Here is a 23198-nt window from a genome sequence, read left to right as displayed (position 1 = left end):
TTTCTCAAGTTTGGTTTTTGTTGAGGAGAGCTCGGTGCCCAACATCTGAGTCCTGCAGGTGTTGTATATGCGCCACGCCCAAATCAGCCTGAAAGCACCTTTAAACTCCAACATTTCTCTGTCATGTTGAAAATGTGGAACAAAATCAGTAAAAGCAGGGTTTTGGTGAAGATTACAGAAGTGTTCAAATGTGCTATAAATATATTCTGCTGTTACTAATCGGTCATAAGTTAGTCACAAGTGAGGTTGGATGTGAGGTGAGGATCGTAACTTTCCAAAGTGAGTACAAAATCCTATCGATGTGACATTTTTTTTGCTCACTTGAGTAATCGCAGAGAGAAAAAAAAGAAAAGCAAGGAGTTGATCTTGGAAATAAAGAAGTACCTGGAGTTTAATTCCACTTGAAACTTGAAACAGTGAAAGTGGAACAACAATTTACATTTTTGACATGACTCAACAACCAGGCCACAGGGGAGCTATTTGAGTCATAGCTGAAAAATGTCAAAGTGTTTAAAGTGAAGCATTTTAAGAGATGAGCTGCTTCTAAAGAGGCAGTAATTGGTTTGTCAATTTTACGACTACATCCTAGCAACCGGCACAAGAATACTATAACAAGGATGCTTAGAAACGATAAAATAATTGATTAAAAGAGAAGTCAACTGATAGAAAATGAACTTACATGATCAATTTAAATAATATGTCAAGAAAACATGCTAAATATTCTCTAATTTAATCTTCTCAATGGACAATAGTCATGGCTCTGCTTACAATCATCAATCCAGAGTTCAAGTTGAAACTTTCCTCCGTCCAGAGATGTAGCAGCGCCTCAGGCTTTGGTTTGTTTATAAGCCCAGCCTATGCAAACAATCACATCTGTTACCCACCCTGCCCCCAACCCCACCCCAATACCCCCCTCCCACCCCACTCAACCTTGAAGTCCACTGCACTCTGGCAGCCTATTTTATCCCTATAGTTTGGCACTAAAACTAAACCTCTTAGTGACCTGAGTGTTTCATGAGGGTGACACCACAGCACGGTACATAAAACCGTCAAACACACACTTAACATGGCTGTACTCTCCTTAAAAAAAAAAAAAAAAAAAAAGAAACTTTCCAGCAGTCACTCCCATACTCTGCATGCAACACTAGATGGTGCCCTGTTCATAGTGATTGACCTGTTGCTGCCCAATTTGACCCGCTCAATGTTGACTGTCCAGGCCTAAAAGAAGCGCTGAAGACACTGGTGGACTGGTAGAAGGAAAGTCACCGGGATTGGAAAGGAAGCTGAGCTCAATGAAAAACACATATGGCGGCTGTGTGAAATGTATGCGCTCTCACACCTCAGTGTTTTCCATATATTTACATACATCTGACTCCAGTGGTTGGAGTGAGGCCAGTGCAGTATCAGGCTTTCACAGTCACTGCTCTGTTTGGGTTGACAGGCAGATGGAGATACTCTGCACCTATTTATGACTATTTGACCACACAGTCAGCGGGGGGTGGGGGGGTGCGGTGCATCTTTAGCTCCTTAGCTCCTTAGCAGGGGTCTTGTTCCCAGTATCTATCTAAGATTGATCTATTCTTGGCTGTCAACAGAGGAAGGGTTTAATCGCCTGTAATTTGAGGTGAAACAGTTTTGTGGAAAACTGACATCAGTGTCCAAAGGAAAAGGCGGGCCGTGCCTCACTGATGTCAGCAAATGCCCAAGATCTGTTTTCTGCATTTCCTGGTCCTGCTGTAGTGTGTGTGTGTGCATGCATGTGCGCTAAAACTAGAGAATGATGCAGGATATGTTTTGTATCACATTGTTGGACTGATTGGGGCTGGGTGTGTGCCTTTGTGCCGTGACTGCTTGCGTGTGTGTGTGTGCGTATTTATAGGGAAGGTTGAAATGTAGTGCGTGCATGAATTGGTGTGTGTGTGCCAAGGGATTTGAGTGATGAGGGCTTATAGTGTGCGTGTATGTGTGTGCTCAAGCATGTGCCTAAGCGCATTTATATGTGTGTGCACGCATGTGTGCGTGTGTATGCATGTGTAATGACTGGGGGAGGGAGGGAGGGAAGGGGGGCTCTGTATAGAGTGTGAGTGTGCATCCATGCATGTGTGTGCGTGCATGCACTGGAGAGTGTTTATGTTTGTGTGCACTATATGTATCTATAATGAGTTCTGTGTGTATGCACGCACATCAGTATGTGAGTGACAGGCGGCGAGTGAGTGTGCATTCATGCATGTGTCTCTCTGCGTGTACTCATCCATGCCTGTGCGTGTGGATTGTGCATCAGTATGGAGGAGGTTGCGTGTGTGTGTGTCAGTTCTTGTTTTTATGTATGCATGAGCTTGCATGCATGTATGTGCATGCGAATGCACACATCATCACTATTTAGGGAATTTACATGTCAGCAGGCTGAATTCTATAATGCAGGTAGTCACATGAATGAATATCTATTTGTGTGTGTGCGTGTGTGTGTGTGTGTGTATGTGTGTGTGGTGTGAGGCATACATTTGTGGGGGTTGTGCATCCAGATTCATGTCTGCATAAGTTTATGTGGCTTTCTGAGAGTATATGCACTCTTCAGCCTTGGTTTATGTGTGTGTGCATGTGTGTGTGTGTGTGTTTGCATGTATGTGTATATGTGTACGGTGAACACCCGGTTTCCATTACCCCGGCCGGCGTGGCTCCCTCAGCCAGACCACAAACCTCCTGTCTCCACTCTGGCTCCACCCAGCGCTGCCACAGGCTTCCCAGAAAAGAACAGCGTCTAATTAAAAAACTTTAATTACATTCATCTCATCTCTCTCTCTCTTTCTCACTCACACACACACACACACACTTGGGAAGAATAAAACAACTGTATACAAACAATTTGATGTGATAAATGGGCATGAAAGGCAAAGCCAGCACTTTTCTTTCTCCCCCGAATGGAATAGCTTTTAATCAGAGCTGCTGACATTCATGAGCCATACAGTCCCCTGTGATGTCGTCCTCCACTTGAGCACCATCTGGATTTTTTCCAGTTCTTAAGGACTTCATGATCGTGGTGTCTCTCTGTCCTCCGCTGTCTTTCCTTGAGACGTTTTATGTCCTTGATCTGATCTCCAAGGCATCTTAAAGCTAGGGGAAAAAAGCATAAATCATCTCACAACTGTATATCTCCTGTTACTGTACAAACACACACTTAGGCTATTAAACTGATTTGCAAGCAGCACTTAGGTATAACCCAAATGTAAAATAACACTCGATTAATGGCTCATCTTCAGAGTGGATGTCACATTAATGGAAGGAGGATCTCTAAGGAATGTTCCCTGTGGATCTCACTCATCACCTTGAACACAGGAGCTCTTATCTGACCAGCTTCTTCCTTTCCCATCAGACCACATTGAAGCAGGTTTATTAAGGGTGACCCGGTATGTCCACAGACAAGGTACGTCTTTGTGGATTGGCATGGTGTTGACCCCCAGAGTCAGACGGGTGGAGGTGGGTTATCAGGCCATCTCCGCAGGGCTGAGAGAGGCGGCCGGATCGCTGCGATCTGCCTGCTGGAGCTCATTGTTCAGGGCCAGACCAGATGTTCCAGCTGAGAGATTACCATCGCATCACTCCTCAGTGGGTAGTCCAGGTCAACTTGGCCTCTACTACGTCACTGTCCCCCTCCTCTTGTCCTTACTACTCTCCTCTTGTCTCCTTCCTTTTCCCACCTGCTGTTTTCTCTACATCCTGCTCCACTGTCCTTTCCCCCCTCATCCTTCCTCTCCTCCTATGTGTCCCTGTAACTTGTCCTCTACTACTACCTCTCCAATTTACTTTTCCTCCATGCATCCTCCAGTATTCTCTTTTCATTCCTCTTTTGCCCTCCTTCACGCCATTATAATTTTATTAATGTTTTATTCTGTAATTCGTGTTCTACTCTGTACACACTTCTATTGTACATCTGTCCTCCCTGGAAGAAGGATCACTTCTCTGCTGCTCTTTCTGAGGTTTTTTCCCTTTTTTTGCTCATTTAAAAGGTTTTTTTTTAATGGCCTTTCCTCATTCAAACTGAGGGTCTAAGGAGAGTGGATGTTGCCTTGCTGTACAGACTGTTAAGCCTCCCGAGGCAAATTTGTGATTTGTGATATTGGGCTTGACTCCTCTTCTCTCTTCTTCTTTCCATTCATCCCCTTCCTCCTCATCATCATTTTTTTCCATCCTGTTCCCCGCTCTTCTCTCCTTCTCATCCTTCTCTCTGTTTATGATCAAACTGTCATCAAACCCTATCAGTTAACATAAGACAAAACTTTATTAATCCCTAAGGAAATTCTTGCGCCAGATATGAATATAAACCATAGAGTTATAAATGTAAAGTGCATAAATAGTCAATGTTAACTCCAGTGCCTTATAGAATAACTATAGAAATAATATACATTTAGTAAAATATTGTCCAATGTTTCAGCTGTCCTTACTGCTGAAGTAGGAGGTACAGTTTAATGGTCACTGGTAGAAAAGACCTCCTGTGGTGGGTTATAGTGCACCTCTGTGGTCACAGTCTATGGCTTTGATATGACTCCAGGCATTGTCCATAATGCTGAGTAGTTCCCCAGCATCTTTACCAAAGACTCCAGCTCCACTCCCAGGACAGATGAGCTTATTGAGTCCATTAGCATCAGCTGCCTTTGCTCCGCGGCCCCAGCACGCTACAGCGTAGAAGATGACCGGCCACAACTGAGTCATTAAACATCTGCAGTATGGATTCTGTAGACATTAAAATATGTCCTGAGAAAAATACAGCCAGCTCTGACCTTTCTTGTACAGAGTCTCTTTGCCTTTAGTCCAGTCCATCTTTTTGTCTATTTGGACACCCAGGTTCTTGTATTCGTCCACATTGTCCACCTCTGTTCCCCTGGTGCTGTTCAGCTGTAGTGGAAGGATCCTAAGTGGAAGATATTGACTTGATTTGACTTAGGTAGCTGAAGCTTTGTGTTATCTTCAGTTAAACTCCAAAATCATTTTTTACACAGGAGGACTGCATTTTGGAGCATCATGAAGCCATCTATTAATGACCAGTATGAACAAGAAGAATGATTACAGCAAGAAAAACATGTTTCACTGTTCAACTGAGCAGGGCAGACTTGAAAAATTGTGAAGTTATCCTTTAAAGTCAGGGGTAACGTTAGCTGGTTAGCTAGCCAGCACCGTTGATTATTTAATGTTAAATAATGAATAAAGAGAGCTCACAATTCATTAAAGTCATACTATGTTTATGGCATGAGCTGGCGTGGCATAGCTGTTAACACAACTGCTATTTGCAAAAGGTTCACTGATACCGTTAGGGGAGACTGTGTGTAGCATGCAGAATTAAATGCAAATAAAAACATGTAGAAAAGTGAAACCAATGTTCCTTGAGCAATGGAAATAAACACATCAATATGGGGACTGCATCCTCACAAAACTGACCTGAAGAACATTTTTCAAAATGCTTGTCAAGGCCAATAAGACAGGGGGGCAGAGGAAGTCCTGCTCAGTCCTTGCTCCTGTATCTAAGCTGCACTTCACCGAGCCAAATAGGTGGTGAAGGCTGACTTGTGTTGTACCTCGTTTCCCTCCCTGTGGGAACATTGGTTATATGCATAGCTTCCTTTCGGTAGCATGGGGATATAGCATCACGCTCCGAAAACGGTCCTCAAGATAGACTAAGATGAGTTGGCCCCGATACAGCACAGTGGTGACATCACCTTCCTGCTAAGAGCATGGACTGAGTGATATCCTAGGCTGTCACATCCCAGCTATAATATTTTATGAATGTATGTGGAAAAGCCCATCTGAAATCCCCTTAAAATGGGCCCAAGACGTCATACCCCTGGTGGAGACAGGCTCTGGATTTTCTCCAGAGCCTGTCTGAATAAGCTAGCTGGCTCAATGGTTTGCTGGAGAAACTCGGTGCACTGCGTCTCTGGTGTCTCTGGCAAGTGTCCACCGTCTCAGCCACGCCTTTACCCAGAGTGGTGGCCACCATGCTGTAGAGCCCGAGGATGAAATCTGCTGTCCTCTGTGCTTCATCAAGCAGCTTGGCGGGACCCTCCTACTTTGCCATGGGCTCTTGTCGATCCTGCAGTTTTTCCATTTAATAAGCCTGCAGCATTGAGGCCATGTTAAGTGCACAACCAGCACGATCAGCCCCTGTGCATACTATATTTTGTCGACCTGAGAGTTGGAGAATCTGCAGTGGTTACTGTGAAGAGTAGGTTTGGTGCTTGCAGTGTTAGACTTCGGTGCCAAATTGACAGCCACTGCCTCGTCAATTGGAGGGATGTTCACCCAGTCCAAGAACTGGGTGAACAGTAGTGACAGCAGTGCCTTAGGGGCCCAGGACTGTGTAAGCTCATACACATAGTTGGAGAAAACAGGTAATTTATGTCTCACTGCTGAGTTAGCTGTTGGGCAAGAGGTGGAGCCAGCCACAGCACTTAAAGGCGCCTGACTGCATGGCGACACAGGTTGATCAAGGCCAAGGTGGTGGCGTTAGTCTTGGTTGGAAGATCTCCAGCACCGAGGACCTGGGAAGTCTCCTCTATCTAGTCTACAGTGAAGGATATTATCCATGTGATCTTCCCATGACTGTCCCACTCCCTCAACAAAGTTCCCACCTTCGGGTTCAAATTTAGCATAAGACAGGGCGGCTTCAGGTAGCTGAGGGTCTCTGGAGATGGAAACAGTGCACAAAGGTCTCCAGATCACGAAGTGCTGCTTTAGCATGCAACATGCCGAGACACACTGGGCAGGTATTGTGGGTATCCGTTTCAGATAGAGAACATCTGCAAGCACTGGGACACGAATGATGTTTTGCATTCACAGCTTTGCTAGACAACGAGGAAGACCTTTCCTTTAGCAAGTACCCCACTTAGCAAGTTAGCTAGCTTAACAAATTGTCAGCTTGCTAAATAGGTGTGGAAAGCGGTTTTATTAGTGAGGTTAAAAAGGTGCACATTAGCTGGGTTACATGCAGCGAAGCAGTTAGGTTAGCAAACTAAACAAGCTCTGGTAGCAACACCTTGGGCAGGGTGTTAGCTCACCACCAAGCAGGCAGTTAAATCACAAGCAGGGGTCCTACAAGGGTCAGGTTATAAAAGGTGAAGTGCAAAAAGATTGAGCAGCAGAGTGTGTGTAGAGTCTTTTATAGCCCTGCCTGCAACAGTCTCATTGGCCTTGACCAACATTTTGAAAGGTTGGTCTCACAAAGACACAATCCACATACTGATGAGCTGTACTGACTGAAAGGGAACTTTTCTTCTTTCTCTCCTCTGCTTTACTTTCCTCTCTTCTCTTCTCCTTTATCTCCCTCATCCTCCCTTATCTTTTCCTCTCCCCTGCTATCTCCCTATGTCCCCTACTCTCCCCTCCTGGCTCTCCTCCACTTTGTCTCTTTCCTCTCCTCCCTTCTCTTCTCTCACCTGACCTCCCCAGTCTTCTTTCCACCCCACTCCTCCTCCTCCTCCTCCCTTTCCCTCTCTTCTTTTCCTCCCTTCCCCTCCTCACTACCCAGTAGAGATAACAACTGAAGGCTGTTTTTGGTCAAACACAGAGCATGCTGTTGTCCTCCGTTTCCCTCCTCACCTCCTCCCTCCTTCACTTCTGCCCTCTCCTGCTGTTATCAGTCTCAGTCATGGAGGTCTCACTCTAATGAAATTCCCCTGCTGATCACACTGACGGATCTAAAGGCAACATTTGGAGACCACATCTGGGGAGTTGCTGAGGGCATATAAAAGGAAAAAGCAGCTGTAATCTGATATATAAAAAATGTTACCTGTCGCCCTAATCTGGAATCTGTTACTCAGACGAAAACACTGAACATTTGAGTCAAAAGAAGTTACTTGTTGAGTTATTCAGATTACTGTTTTTCTACCTGAGACTGTAAATAACAGCATCATTTTACATTTCTTTTAGATGTTGTGTGAGATTACACAAAAAATTATCATATATTTTATGCTGAATGTATATCACAGAGTACTTTGAAATTACTTAAAGTAAATACTGTGTTTTATGTCAAAGAGCACTGTAGTCAAATGCCATTATTGTAGTAGTTTGCCTGTGATTCAACAGATAATCATTAATCTGTAACATTCGATCAAATCTATAAAATTCAATAAGGGAATGCAGATGTGGGGGTATTACTTTGTTGGAGTTTGCTGCACAAGTTAATAAAGTTATTCAAGTTGTTATGTGCAAAAATTACACATAATTTAAAGCAGAAATACTCTTCTTCTTTAATTTATAGAGTTTTGAGTTACACAGACAATAGTGCCAAAAAGTAAATGTACACAGAACAGAATAGAAAAACATACAGTATCTAAACATTCAACACAGTCTCATAGGAAAACATACATGTTGGGGGGTATTACAGTGTTTCTTAAACTAAATCATATTCAATATGTCCACTACCACAAAACAATGCATTTCCAAAATGTCAACTTTTCATAAGCTAAGAGAAACAAGTCTGTTTTCAGTTTTGAGGGTATGTAAATGGTTAATTTAACTTGAGAAAAGGGGGGATTTTTTTTTTACAAACTTTGGAGAAACATGGTTTTCATTGGACAGCAACACAGCAGAGATACTCTTGGGATCAACAGGTAACCTGAACAGGAGAAATCCCTGCAGATATTTTCACATCATATCAGGAAAAACACAGGTGTTGCTAATAACATTAATAACAACTTCATTCTATGTACGTGTTCCAGTTTGAGGGCCCTGATGTTTGTGCAATGACCAGTCGTTATAAGTTATAAGTAACACCTGTGCTTTTCCTGCTCCCTGCTGTGAAAAAGGTCTGATATCACTTTGAATCTGTTTTAAATGACAAAACAAACAACACTACATGTTCATGACTGACTGAGTTTTGGCTGAAATATAAAATCTGATTTTGCATTGACAACACAGAGTTATAGGACTAAACTATCTGACACATGATTCCTTTCTGGCATTTAAGTGTGGGTTTATACTGTATAGTACACTTTTTTCTCTGCCTCACCTAACTACAACCTACCATCTAGTGTAACTCTACATACCATCTAATCATAGAGAATGTAATTTTCAGTTTTCCCCTATAGCTCAACCTGACTGTGCCGGGTGACTCGCTTGCATAATGAGCCTAATGAGATGCACCTGTTGTCACTTTCACTGATTAAAGCAGACGATATGGGAACCAGAGCCTAGTGAAAACTGGGGACATCAATGCAAAAACATGAAACAGGTTTCACATAAAGCCTGCAAACATTAAAGGCAAAGGCTTTATGTATGTATGATTTGCCAACTGGAGACTAGATTCAAGCCTTTACTGTGGTGTACAAAGCCCATAAATTCAGTTAAGATGCTGTCTGATTATGAGTAAACTGATGCCTGGAGTTTTTGAGCCATAAATGATTACACTATGTATTCACTCTTGCACCTGAATGCATCTAACCCCGACTGATGTAATCTGTTTATATGTTACAGTACAGATCACTGTAGTTGTATCCATGGTTTTAAGATTATTCATTTATATTTGGATCAGTTCACACAGGAGATTGATTTTCTGCCAACAAAAAATTATATCTAACTGGAAGGAACTCATTTACACAAGGATTTGTATACATCTTTAATTTAGATTTAGCTGATAAATGTTGCGTATTACCTAAGAAGAAATTCATTTTTCAAACGACTTCCATGTTTGAAATGACCTCTTAGACCAGGTGGCACATCTCTTAACAATAAACGTACAGCAAAGCATGTTTTCTTTCAGATTTGAGGGTGTGTTTTTTAAAGCTGTCAAAAGTACTCCAGCTAAAACTGAGGAAGAATCAATGATGAATCCCCAATGGAACATTTAACCAGACACATAAACACAGTGAGTTAAACCTATGAAATTATTTGAATGATTGCCCTTTAACCTCACACTGTAATTTGTTTCGAAAGACTGTTCTCGACCTTGATTTACTTGCGTGACATAGGAAATGATCCAAATTGCATTTCACTTACAAGGTTCTTGGAAGAGTAAGATCCTTTTCCAAATCATCTTTGTAATCGTCTCCAGACACAACTCGGGGTAAACGCAACCCACTTTCTGTCTTCTTTCACCTCATGGATCACGACCCCGCGATCACAAGTTATTTTGTGGTTTCTCCCTTCAGGGGAAAAGGTCGCCACTCTTTACAGAAGAAGTGAATCTGTGTGTTATTCTGAACCCCAGAGTTTACTCTGACGCTCTCTGCTTGAGATGCAGATGTGTGTCTGGCTGTTTTCGAGGAGCACGTCAACCCGAACAACCTCAAAAATATTGTCATTAAGGCCTGTCAAAGCAGAGATGGAGGTGAAGCAAACATCTCATTCAGCTGAATAATAATGTAATCCTCTGTGGTTGCAGTGCAGACAACAATAGCTGCACATACCTGTTGAAATGTTGCTTTATGTCCTTTTTCCTCTGCAGGTGGTCAAATATCACATTTTTTAATTTTGTGTTTAATATGAGGACGCCCCTGCTGAGGGGAAAATAAATCATAAAAGATATCACTTCAATCTCTGTCTGCTTGGCCTCTGTCTGTCTTGTCTATGTCTGAGGATGGAGGGGAACTTTGATGTCAGCCAGCCACGTTGGGGTCTGGGTTCATGAGAGGGGGCCTCTGTTTTCTTCTGCCAGACGCTCAGACCGCAGGACCCTCGCTGGGCAACACACAAGGTTAGAGGGAGTCCCTGAAAATATTGACTCATCACTAGATGTGCACTTTGGTGTAATTTAATATGAAAATACATGTTACATGCATAATTCTCTGTTTTCTCTGAACAGAATAGTAAATCAAAAACAATGGGCAACAATAATGACACACAGTTGTACAGTAAGCCCAATTTTACTCATTTTCTGGTGACTGGCCCCTGCCCTATTTTACCTTGTTTGTGTTCGTGTCTCAAAGGGACACTTTAGTGCCTCATTTTTGCCCTTATGTCACACAAAATGGGCATGTGAACAGCCAAAGTGTCTCCTAAATGCTCCTCTGGTCAACTCAAGTGCCACTATGCTGTTATATAATTGCAAAAATGAACCATAACCTTAAACATAACCCTAAAACCCTACATACAATAAACGTGTCCTTTACCTCAGAGAGCTCATCACGTCACAGCTACCAAATGATGTTTTTTTCAGATGTTGAGAAAGAAAGTTGAGAAGTACAAAGATGACGTGTCTTTTTCAATTGAATACATTTCTATTTAAAACTCTCTCACATGGATTAGCATAAAACAATGATTGATTAATCCTTGGCTGAACAGCCAAATAAAAGAACAGCACACAAAAATCTGAAGCAAAAAGAAAATCCACAAACAGACATGATCCTCCCAAAAACAAACAAGAGAAGCCATTTTTCAAGGGTAAAAAACCAATTAAAACTTGCTAGAAGTTTATTGGGCCAGTGTCAAGCTGCAATCACTACAGCTGACTTAGCATCTTATGAAGTTGTGGCCAAGACGTTAGCCAATAGTTGCTTATTAACTCATCCAGAAGACAAGAAGCAATCCTACTATTTACTTGCGGTCATGTTTGTTTCAACCTAATGAATATAAATCCAATATCCACTCTCCTTTTAGTTCTGGCGTGGTCTCAATAACTCATAAGAAAATGATCACGCTCTTTAGTAGCTAAAAGCTTCAACGCTATGTTCACAAGTTAGACTCTAACTTTATCTGCTTGCTGTTAGATGTTGATCAGGTAGCATACAGCAGGTTGTATCAGGGCTTGTTAGGGTTAGGGTTAAACTTAAACTGCTGCGACTGGAAACAAAAAAAAGAATGAGAGCAAATTTAGCGGTCTGGAAAACCAAAACAGAAAGAGGCTAAAAGCTAAAAAGTTGTGTAAAACTGAAGGGAATTGCAGAGCTAGGTGATGAGTTTGTTACTATATACTATTGATCCATTGTTTTAAAAAATGATAAGTGCAGCAATAAATGGTGATTTTGACTTTGTATAATATACCTGTCACACCTGTTGACGTGGATGGCATCACTTCCCCGCTATCTTACTGCCTGTTTCACAGCATTTTGCAACCTTCATCATATTAGAAGCTTTAAAACTAAGAGCTTAAAGAAAGTGAATTTTCCTTTCTGACATTTAAACCATTTAACTTCACAGGAAATAAACTCTCTGCTTGACAAGTGATCTTTGTGGTGCATTTGAAAAAAAACCCAACAATGACCACTATGCTCCGCAGTTGTCACCAAAATCTAAGCAACACAAATCCGGAGATAACCACTTTAAACTTCACCCTGAATGCGTCTGCTTTTATATCCCCTCACACATGACTCTAATCAGTCCAGATCCGGTGTTATCAGCAGCTGTAGCCTCCTCTGATCCGCAGAGAGCTCCGCCATGAACAGCGAAGGCCTTGTCTCAAAACCATCACAAGTGGTCAACAGCCAGCACCGCAGCCAAAGGTTTTTGAACTCATTATCTGGCAACAACCACCCGACATCATGTAATGCGGTGGCTCAGTAAAGGCGGTTAAGTGGTTATTCAATCAGAGCAATGTTGTGGCTGACATTTTCAAAGGAAATCTCCTAATTTTCTAGGTAGAGCTTTGCCAGCCTGCTAAATGAGGGAAATAGAACAAAGCGAGTAGTGGAAAGATATGCGACCGTCAGAAGAGTTTGCAGTTGTTACGCTCACACACTTTCCTGGGAAATCATCTGAAGCCCTGTTTATCACCATCAAACCACTTGAAGACCCGAACGGGGATTAAAAGCGGGACATTTATCTGCCATATTCCCACAATCTAAGATTTCAAACCGAGGCTTAGCAGCGGTAGGGGGCTCCCGTCGGAGGAATGAAAGGACTGTTTTTACATTTGAGTGTGGGATCAGTGAGGGTCACATAGCTCAAGTGCCTAAAATCCAACCTGCTGTCATAAACACCTCATATGGGAGAAGGTCAACCGCCCGCTTTCAGAGGGATTTCAACCCCCTCCGGTCTAACAGTTGCTCCACAAAATGGACACAGTGTGTGGGGAACAGGTGGAGTGACGATGACGATACCGTTATGAGAGGTTAAAATAGGGTGTCATGTGCTCAAGAGCGGTGACCTATTTCTCTACACATCTGCGAGACACTAAAGCTGAAGATAATGCTGCTTCAGAGCAACAAAAGCGAGGGGCGAGGGGACAGTTTGATTTATACCAACGACACACCAGAAACAGATTATGGGAGTGGAGCGTGTGAATGTAAACAGGATACTCTAATTCTATACACACACTCACTTAGCGCATGCCTTTCCCCGCAGTGTACACACACCTATGACACGGCCCTGTTGGCTGTCGGGGCGGGCTTTCTGAAAGGTTAAAGAAACTCAGTTGATTAAATGGCTCCTGAGGTGAATAATTCACCAGCTCGATAAAAGTTGATGCGAGCCGAGGGCTTGAAACCGAAGTGCTGGAGAAAAAAAAAAAAAAAAAGTGGATAAACTTTGAACGTGCACTCCCTGCTCAAGCATCACCACCACCTTTCACACACAAACACACACACACAGAGATACACACACTGAGACGTGCACACATAAGTTAAACATGTGCTTAGGTGTCTGGCAACGGATCTAATATCTAAGGCACTTTAAACATAAACACGTGATCTCAAGTGTTTCCTATCCATCATGTCATGGACCCAGATGGATGAGGACGCTGGAGGAAGGGTTGTGATTTATCGACAGCTCCTTTATTACTCTCCACACCTTCATTAATTCAAATGTTAGACTGTTATTTTTCTCCTCCCAAGGTAAGGTAAAGGAAAATGCCACTACAAAGATGAATGAGCTGACACTGACACATTTGTTCCTGTCCCAAGGGAAGATTTGTCATTATTAAGTGAGCTAGTTAATAATTGATTTCATTAGCTCTTTTATCAACCTACACTCATCCATCACTGCCCATTACCTGAACTAAGTGTAAAACTTCAAATTTAAGCGCTAACTTTTGAAGTTTTTTCCCTTTATATCTTCTTACAGCTATTTAAAGGGTTGTTTCACCCAATTACAAAAGTCATATTTTATCATTTACCCTTCATGGTCTTATCTAACCTTGTAGATTTCAGTATATCTGTTGTGGTTTAAGGATAACTATATCGTTTTCACGTGGAACTACTGAAGTTTCAAATGTGGACTATTCAGTGTAAAGGCCCCTGGACACTGTGTGCAGAGTGATCTTGCAGGTTCATTGAGTGTCGCATTGTGCAAGACAGATCTAAAGCATAAAAATCTTGCTCACGATCTGTTTCAGATTGTATGATAACGGTTTCGAGGCATGTCAGATTGTGCAAGCAAAGACACGTCGTATATCAGCGCTGCTCTCGTGTTTTGAAAATGTAGCAACAAAAATAAGAACAAGATTTTGGCACTGCACTGACACCTTTTTCATACCTTTTACAGCTGTGAGAATCATTGTTTTTATATTAAAGGATAGGTTCACAGTTTTTCAGGTCTATCTTAAAACAACAGTCAGGAGCCCAAATGAACTCTGAAAGAGGTTTTTCATTCCTCCTGTTTATTCTTTCAATTAAAAGATCCCCTACAAATGCATGTAGGGTATGTAACATGTTGTAGCAACAGTCACATGGTAAAAAATTTGGTCCTAAATTTCTGACATGGTTATAATTTTGATGAAGGCTGTCTTTGGATCTCGAACCACCATTTTGGATTGACGAACAAAGATTTAATTTTCATTCAGGAGAGCCCAAAATTGCTCAATGTGTAGGTCTTAATTAATTTAATAATTAATAATTCATAGATTTTTTTCCTGCTTCATCACTGAAATTCAATTTACCTTCATTGAGATATTTAGGATGACAGATATATAAAAACCTGGGCAAATAAAACTAAAACCACACTATTTATGTTACTAAAAAACACTTGATAAATTAGTATATACAGTATTTATGTGAACTGACCCTTTTAGTGAGTGATTGCATTGATTTGGAACTTGCAACAATGACCAATGTGATTGAAATCCTGTAACACATCCTGTTACATCCAGATCTGAACCCGTTCAGACACATTGAAAACATTAAGAGTTTGAACTCTTTTTTCTTTCTTTCTTTTTTTTGTTTCATTTTTTTTTTTCAAAAGATTCTACGCAAGGCGAACGCCCACTCCAATCTGCATCTGTGGGTTGCTGGTTCACATTGAGGCGGTCCTCTAATGAGAAGCATTCCTGCCTGAGAGAGCGGAAAAGATGGCCGGTCTGCAAGTCCTTTAATTTCCAAGATTTGTACCTTTGATTTTGGCTTCCCCCTAATCGCCCCACTCCAACGACACCAGGTTGCCTGTGTGTGTATGTTTGTGTGTGTCTAAAGGGGAGGGGGATTCACACATGTGGTTCTGGGTAGCCTTCAAGGGCAGGCCACATGTTACTGGAGTTGCTATCTGCTTGGCGAGGTGGTGCTGAGGAGGAAATGTGATAGGCGATGTTTTTTCTGCCTCCGTCCCACGGCGAGGAATGCAGACAGTTTGGTTGGGGGTATGTCATTACTCCCAAATTGAGAAAAATCTAATGTTGCCATTACTGATGTCAGTGAAGTCTGGCTCCTGTATATATTGCATATGATTGCACACGGGTCAATCCAGTGCAGAACTGAAAAACATCTGGTGACATTCGAATGACTTACACACATACAGTGAGCTTTTATGCTTCAATGGATGACCAGAGTCAGAAAAAGATATAAAGGTAAAATGAATATAAAGGAATGTACTTTTCCATATTATTAATCATATACACGACAGAGGAACCTGTTGTCCAATATGCATATTAACCTTTTTATGTGATTTCACCTCTCAATCCCTGATTTGCCTCTTAAATTTCCCCTCCAGTGGTTTAAAGTAATGATTGCTTGTTCCAACACTTAATCAGTATTTTTTATGGCTTCACCAGATGTGTTATACATCATTTTATGCACAGCTCCTCTAATTCAGTTTGACATCTGTGGTATCTTTGGAAACTTTGGGGTCTCCACTAGAATTTAAGAACAATGTTTGGCCACATGACAGTTTGCAGCATTTCAAGGGTTCAAGAGGGTAAAGTTCAAAAAGCCAAATTGACTTGAACAAGATGTATATTATATAATGCTGTTGCTCTATTTACACAAGCTGATGTAAAATGATATTATTAATCCAATTAGTTCAATTATCTACATCTATTAAAATGACTTCATAATATATTTTATATGACTAAAACACATTTTATTAAACTTATGGTAACCCACTCAGGCTAAATCCATTTCTGTTTGAGTTGATAAATATCCTACATTTCCCAGGATGCATTTCCCCCAAACTCGTTCCATTCAGCTGTGTCCTACAGGTGTTTGTCAGAGTTTCTCCAACTGAGTCAAGTGAAGTGTTTAATGGGGATTTCTCCAGTTTTTTCATGATGTGTTTTAAGACTTCTAATCCATATTGGCTTTAAGAATTAAATTATGAGATTGTATTCTTGATCTTGGGAACAGTAGTTGTAAGTAGTAGAGCTTCTGAGATTAAATCGAAAGCTCCAGAAAAAGCCTGTTACTGGACTATTAGTGGGGATTGATTTGTCAGACTGATGTATCCATGGTCAAAAATGGCCTTTCATGCTTCTCTGTAATCATGAACTGACACAATTTTAGTGTCAGCAGCAAATTGTTAAAGTAGTTTACCTGTACGGTACTGTATGGAAACATCTGGGCTCGCTTCTTTAGCATCTGCTCGAAGAGAAGCAGTGTCAGGTCAAATATCATCGCTCTTTGACACTGACCCAGTTTAGCAACACTTGGCAGGGAACAGGATTGTTTGTGGCTTGGATTGAGTGTCTCTCTTTTTTGTTCACCAGGAATTTACAAGATATGAGGGGTAAAGGCATTTCGGGCCTGAAATTGTTTTAAAAGACTGTGTGTGTGTGTGTGGTTGTGTCTAAACAAATGTCATCTGTTGGAAAATGGGGCCTTGAATGTAGCTTTCTCAGACTTTGTAGAGCTATTAACAGTTAAATTGGTTGCTCTCAGTAATGAATTCAGTTCCTTTCAGAGTCTTTAGTGTCTTTAAGCTCTTTGTTTTGGTTTTGGGATCTGCAACTTTGCTGTTTTGGTTCACTTTCACCTCTCATCATCACCATTATCAGACACAGAAGTTTTTCACAGCCAAATGAATAGCTCATTATAAACACATTATAACTGTGCAACATCAGACAGCAAAGTTAGCAACTAGCCCGTGAACACAGTGAAGTAAAGACTCATATATTTCTCTCAGGAGTGGCTGGAAACCAGAAACCAGACCAGTAGGTATTTATTCGCTGACTTCTTCGTCATATCAACTTTATGAGTTGACACGAGGAAATATTTCTGAGAGCTACAATTTGAACCACAACATGCCTAGAAAACCCGAAAATTGCAAAAGATTTAGATAATTGAAGCATTTAATGTCAAGTTTTTGTTTGTTATTTTTGATGACCCTTTGGTTTGATTTTTCTCCTTAAAACTGACGATTGGAGATTAATTTGTACATTTGGGTTTAGATGAAATGCTCCACTGAGGTCACGACATTAGCTTGATAACAATCTCATAAAATCAGATTCTTTGGAAGGAACATCTGCTCCCACAACCTCCAAATGACAGTCTATCCCTCCATGTGGCTTTGTCAACAGAATTTACCAGAGAACTTTTTCATCCAAACACTGAGTAGTAATAATTTTAACAGTCCTTTGGGTTACTGGTCGGTGCTCATTGCGTGGCGAGGTAGCTGGCAGAGCGAAACTCCTGTGGGTCAGAAGCCTCAGAGCTGTGGAACAGATGCACACGATTAACTCAGGCTACTTCAGATTAGCCGCCTTTTGAAGTTCAAGTTCCTTTTTTGTGACATTTTCTTTTGGAGACCAGCGATGCCTTGTAACCCGAGACAGGGGGGAGGGGTGGGTGAGATGGGAGGAGGTGTGGGGGTCTTTTTGGGTGGTCTGTCCCGGGAATGAGGAATGCTGAAAGTTTGCCTTTGAGCTCATACAGATTGCTCTGTCGCTCAGTATCTGATTTGGCCCTAAAGCCGAACCTTACCACCTCTAAACATGCACACTGGGTCTTTACAGCAATCAGTCAATACGGCATGATTTAATATCTCTGCCTTAACAATCCTCTGACTGTTTTCAGTATTGTTTGCAAAAAGAAGATCCATAAATTTTACTTTTTAAACGGTTTTGAAGGATATATTTAAACAGTTAAAGATTTAATTAAATGCAATCAGTTACACAGAAACACAATACGTTTACTACAAACACTTATCACAACTGATAAACAATAATGACTTCTTTGGTTCAGACAATGATAAATGAATTAAAACTTATCATTGAACACAAGAACAGTCATTTTAATCAAAAGTTAGTGCCATTTTTCAAGTTAAACTACTGGAGATTTACAGTATTTACTGACTTGGAGCATCTTTTTATTTTCATATTTTCTGTATGTTTAAATACTACAGTTTTATTACTGTTGTAAATTCTTACTTATAACAGCAGGTGAAAGCTAGGTCGTTTATTTAACCCCAATCTATGACCTTGTCCTCGCACTTTCCTCAAAACTATTTTTGGGTCAAGTTCTCTAAAATTTGAAATGCTGATTAAACTATTTCTTTTTTATTATGACCTGTATAATAAGCCTTTCAAATGTACTTTGTCCTTGATGAAACACTCTCTATGTGCCTGTTACCCTTGATCAGTCCTTTCATTGCCTTCTTTTATTACTGAAGAAACCAACACGTGTTGATGACAATCACCCCTGAAATACAAAATGATGACAGGTTTAATGTTCATCTGGCTTCTGTTAGATCTCCTGCAGCAGTCAGGGTGTGTTTCGACAGGCCATTTATACAGACACATACACGTAAAGGACAGAAATTAGGGTGTCTACAGCACTATTAATGGTCAAGGACACACAGCTTAATATTTCTGGCATAAAAATCGACATCCAGTTTTCTGTGATGAATACATTTGTCATGAAACAACAATACTGTGTGATATACTTTATATATCAGTGGTAAGCTTCAGGATGTTGCTAGCTGAGCTGCAGTCTGGCTTAGAAGTAGAGTTTCGTGTTCAACACAGTTATACTTTGTGGTTTATTGTTGTGTGTTAATGATATAAATACTGTTGAGTTTCCCTATGAATGAAAAGTGCAGTACAAATTAAATGTATTATTACTATCAGTTACATTCACCTTGCATCCCATGTGACAAAAATAACCTAAACAGATAAAACAATAAAAACCAGCACAACTCTGAATTAAACAGCACTGAGGAGTTAATACTTTAAGCAAACAAAAGCTCTGGAAACCTGAAGCCATCATAAAATCTTAATAGCCTATATAAATGTCAAGATATATAGGTTAATGTAACATGCGAATTTCCCCTCTAGGGATCAATGAAGTCTAATCTTACTGTGAAAAAAACATTTTACAGCCTTGAAACATAAAACCTATAGACCATCACATCCTGCTAGTCCCTGCTGCAGCATCAGCCCAAAAATGATTAATTTCTTTATTTAAACATGTGAGTGTACGAGCGACAGCCTGAGAGCAGGTGGTGGTGCAAAGCCTTGATCATTGACACTGAGGCAGAGACAAACACTTGGTCTGTGCTTGTGATCCTGTGCCTTTGATCTAAAATGAGAGATACGTATTTCCTCTCAGCAAAACTATAGCTGTACATCACACCTAAGTAGCTACAGGAAGGCAGTACTTAAAGGATGAGTGCATAGTCTGTTTATCTTCAACTCTGATAACCAGTCACAATCATTTTAGCCTCTAGCCCTTTAACATTTACCAAATGGTTTTACAGGGTTTTTTAATGTGACAAAGTGGTGGAAATGGCTTCTCTGGTGTCATCTAATAGTCCTGCCTGTAGAGAGGAGCAGCTTTACATTACAACACCTAAATGTACAATCTGTATCATTGCGTTATTTAACTAAACTAAACTAAAGCAAATTGTTTTTCCAATAGCAAGACGTGCACACTAGGAATCGTTCCGGTTCCTAATTGGGTTGGTACTAGGGTACCGTTAAGATTCTGGACAAACAACACTGTTATCGGTGCTTTTTGAACATCTACCTAACCGTCACGTAATTATGACACTGCCGCCATCGACAGGTGATAACGCAGCGCCTCTTTCTCTCTAGTCTAGTCGATCATGCTCGAAGGTATGGGCTCACTTTATCAAAGTTAATGAAAACTCAGCTCGATGCAATATTTGGCAGAGAGAAGTTGCGTCCAAGGGGGGTAACACCAGCAACATCTTCGAACACTTGCAGGGCACTCATAGTATAAAGCTGAAGGAGTGCGGCGTGTTTGACTGCTTAAACAAAGCGGCTAGAGTTAGCAGCCCGGCTAATGCTAGCAGCCCGGCTAACGCTAACAAGTGCAGCGCCGTCACGGCACGCGGTTTCGTTCCTGCTTCGACATCTTCAAGTCACGGTAAGAGTATGAATTGTTAAGTTTATAGTCATTAACTCAGGAGGATACAGCATCAATTTTACATGTTGTAGTATCAATAAGAGTATCGATAAATATCGGTACCGATAAGGAGTATCGGTATCGATAAAATCCTAACGTCCCTAGTGCACACACGTTATTTAAACTCTGCCTGTAAGTCTAGGACAGAATTAACAAGCATCAAGTTATTAACTTATAGCCCTGCAGATGAAAATACAGGAAAATGTAGACAGTTTGGAGCCGATATTGCATTGTATTCTTAATTTATAAAGTGTGTAAGAAAAAAAATAAATAAAAGAAAATAAAGAAAAGACCCTCGGCTTGAAGAAAGTCACCGCTCACAAAACTTGGTGCTTCATTTGTCCCTTACATAAATCTGATGTGCAGTTATAAAATGGAAACCAAATGTTTATAAATGATGAACTATTTGGCTACATCTGCTAACATATGTGTCACAGAATTGGATAAATGTGTTCCCTCTTCCCTCTTCTGCTTCTCCGCAACAACAAAAAAGAAAAACATACCAAGCGTTAAACGGTTATGTTTTTCTGTGCATGGTTCTGGATAATCCTAATAAAATTAAAGGCAGAGAAGCTAGGGATAGCGATGGAAAGCCACATGAAAATAATAATGCCAGTTCTCCATGAAGTTGTCCTGATGAAAACATGACTGCATCCATTTAGAGCAGCCAAGAGGAATTTTCTGCTGCTGCCCACTACTTTTGATGAGCCCTCTATAAATAGCAGTAAATAGAAAAATTATGAGAGGATTGTTTTTGCTTTACTGTAATCATAATGTGGGTTAACAGAGATGATAAAAGCATTTATCTGAATCTGCTTCGTTATTTGAAAGCTGAAAAACAAAATTGTCCTCCAAAATATTTCGATTTTATCATTTTTAGAAGTGACGTCTACAAAACAGTAAGAAAACCCCCCCGGAATAAATCCATTTAAAAATATATTAATTAACAGCAGTACTTTGAAATATAACCTTACTGTTAAAGTTTCTATGCAAATCGCAGGCACTTTGACAGCTTATGAGGCAAGTGTTTGAAGATAGTTTAGATATTGTCCGACATTTTCCTCGGTCACTCCTTCCATCTGTTTCCAACCTGCTTGAGGAACCAGACGAAACTGTCCTGCCAAGAGATGGAGTCAGTGAAATGTTTGAAAATCCATTGCCTCGCAACTCATCAGTAATGAAGTGTTTGAAACACTGCGGTCTGGAGAGGAGATGGGGAATGAGACGGTTTCAGGCTCTGTGACAAATCCTCTGCAGGTTTCTAATGGCTGAAAGAGTCATAAAACGCCTCGCTCTGGTCATTAATAAACTTAAACCTAAAGCTATGAGACACTTTTGTTAATATCTTCTTAAGTCACATTAAGACTTTTCTCAATATTTCACTTAAAATGGCGGTGAAGGAATCACATCTGGACTTTCTGACGGGCGGACATGTTAGCATGCTGAATTAAACCTCAAAATATTTCACTGTTGAAATTAAATTATTCCAGCCAAGAGTTAAACTCTGCTTCACAGATGTATTTTCATTTCCAAAGAAAGCAAATAAAAGGTTTAACCAAGAGTTGGACATCAGTTAAGAAGACAATTATGGCTTTGTCTACATTCTTGTGATTGTCTATACTGGTACTAATTTCTAACAGGTCATACTCTATGTTTGGCAGGAAGTTAAAAGGTTGGAGCTGGACTATATCCTCACAGCTATAGCAAAAATAATCTAATCTTAAAAGTCTGTTTACTAGTTTATGGAGCATTCAACCACATCAGCACATGAAACTGGCTCAGATGTCTTCATGTGGCCCTAGTATGAAACTAGCCATGTGATAAGAGGTATTAGAGACTCCCGGTCAATAAAGTCAATCTTGATGCCGTGACTGGTTTTGATCTGGTGTTTTCAGTGAGATGATGTTGCCTGTCTCCGGTCTTCATTCAGTATCTTCATCCAGGTTTCTTGCCATTTCATTGATTGAGTGTTTTCCACAGCTGTCACATGTGTTACGCATCACGCATCACTTTAGTCTTCCGGGTTTGTCCTGTTTTCAGGGTGTACTAACAGAGATTTTATGGTTTTCAATGGTTTCTAGTACGTGCTACTTCCTTGTGTTTTCGAGAGTCTGGCTGGACGTTCTGATACTGTAGGCCAGCTGTGTACAGGAGTCCTGGTAGGATGATTGTGGTGGCTTGATGCTTACTAACAACGAAACAGGTCATTTTTCACTGCCTTACAAAGTAATCCATGAGAGCAATTTATGGTCTACCACCCCTATTCTCAGGATTGCTTGTTAGTGCCTTGTAAAACTTACAAAAATGATCCATATGAATGTTTTCTAATCTGCCACCTCTTAGTCAAATAAAGGTGTTTTAAGGCCTGCGCTGATTAGTCCTGTTGAGTCAGACTCAGACTCATTTGTTCAATTAGTGCAATTCATTTTGGCACATCTGAACACAGCAGTCGGTCTCAGTCTGGTCCTAAACAAACTCTGGAGCAGCTTGTTTGTGGTGGGGACCTCATCCAACCCAACTACTAGGCGTACTCTGCAAGTTCGAGCTGAGCGTCTCCCGTAGCCAGGTGGGCTTAGTATACAGGAATGACCTGAACTTGGCCGGAAGACCTTCATTGGGGACCTTGTTCCTGTGTTCTTGCTATCACTGCAGACATCCCAGTGAGCGGAGTGAATGTTCTCACATCACTTATAGTAATGCATTTTGGTT

Source organism: Scomber japonicus, chromosome 12 (assembly GCF_027409825.1).
Source record: "Scomber japonicus isolate fScoJap1 chromosome 12, fScoJap1.pri, whole genome shotgun sequence".
Lineage (NCBI taxonomy): Eukaryota > Metazoa > Chordata > Actinopteri > Scombriformes > Scombridae > Scomber > Scomber japonicus.
Note: the sequence above shows the minus strand (reverse complement) of the source record.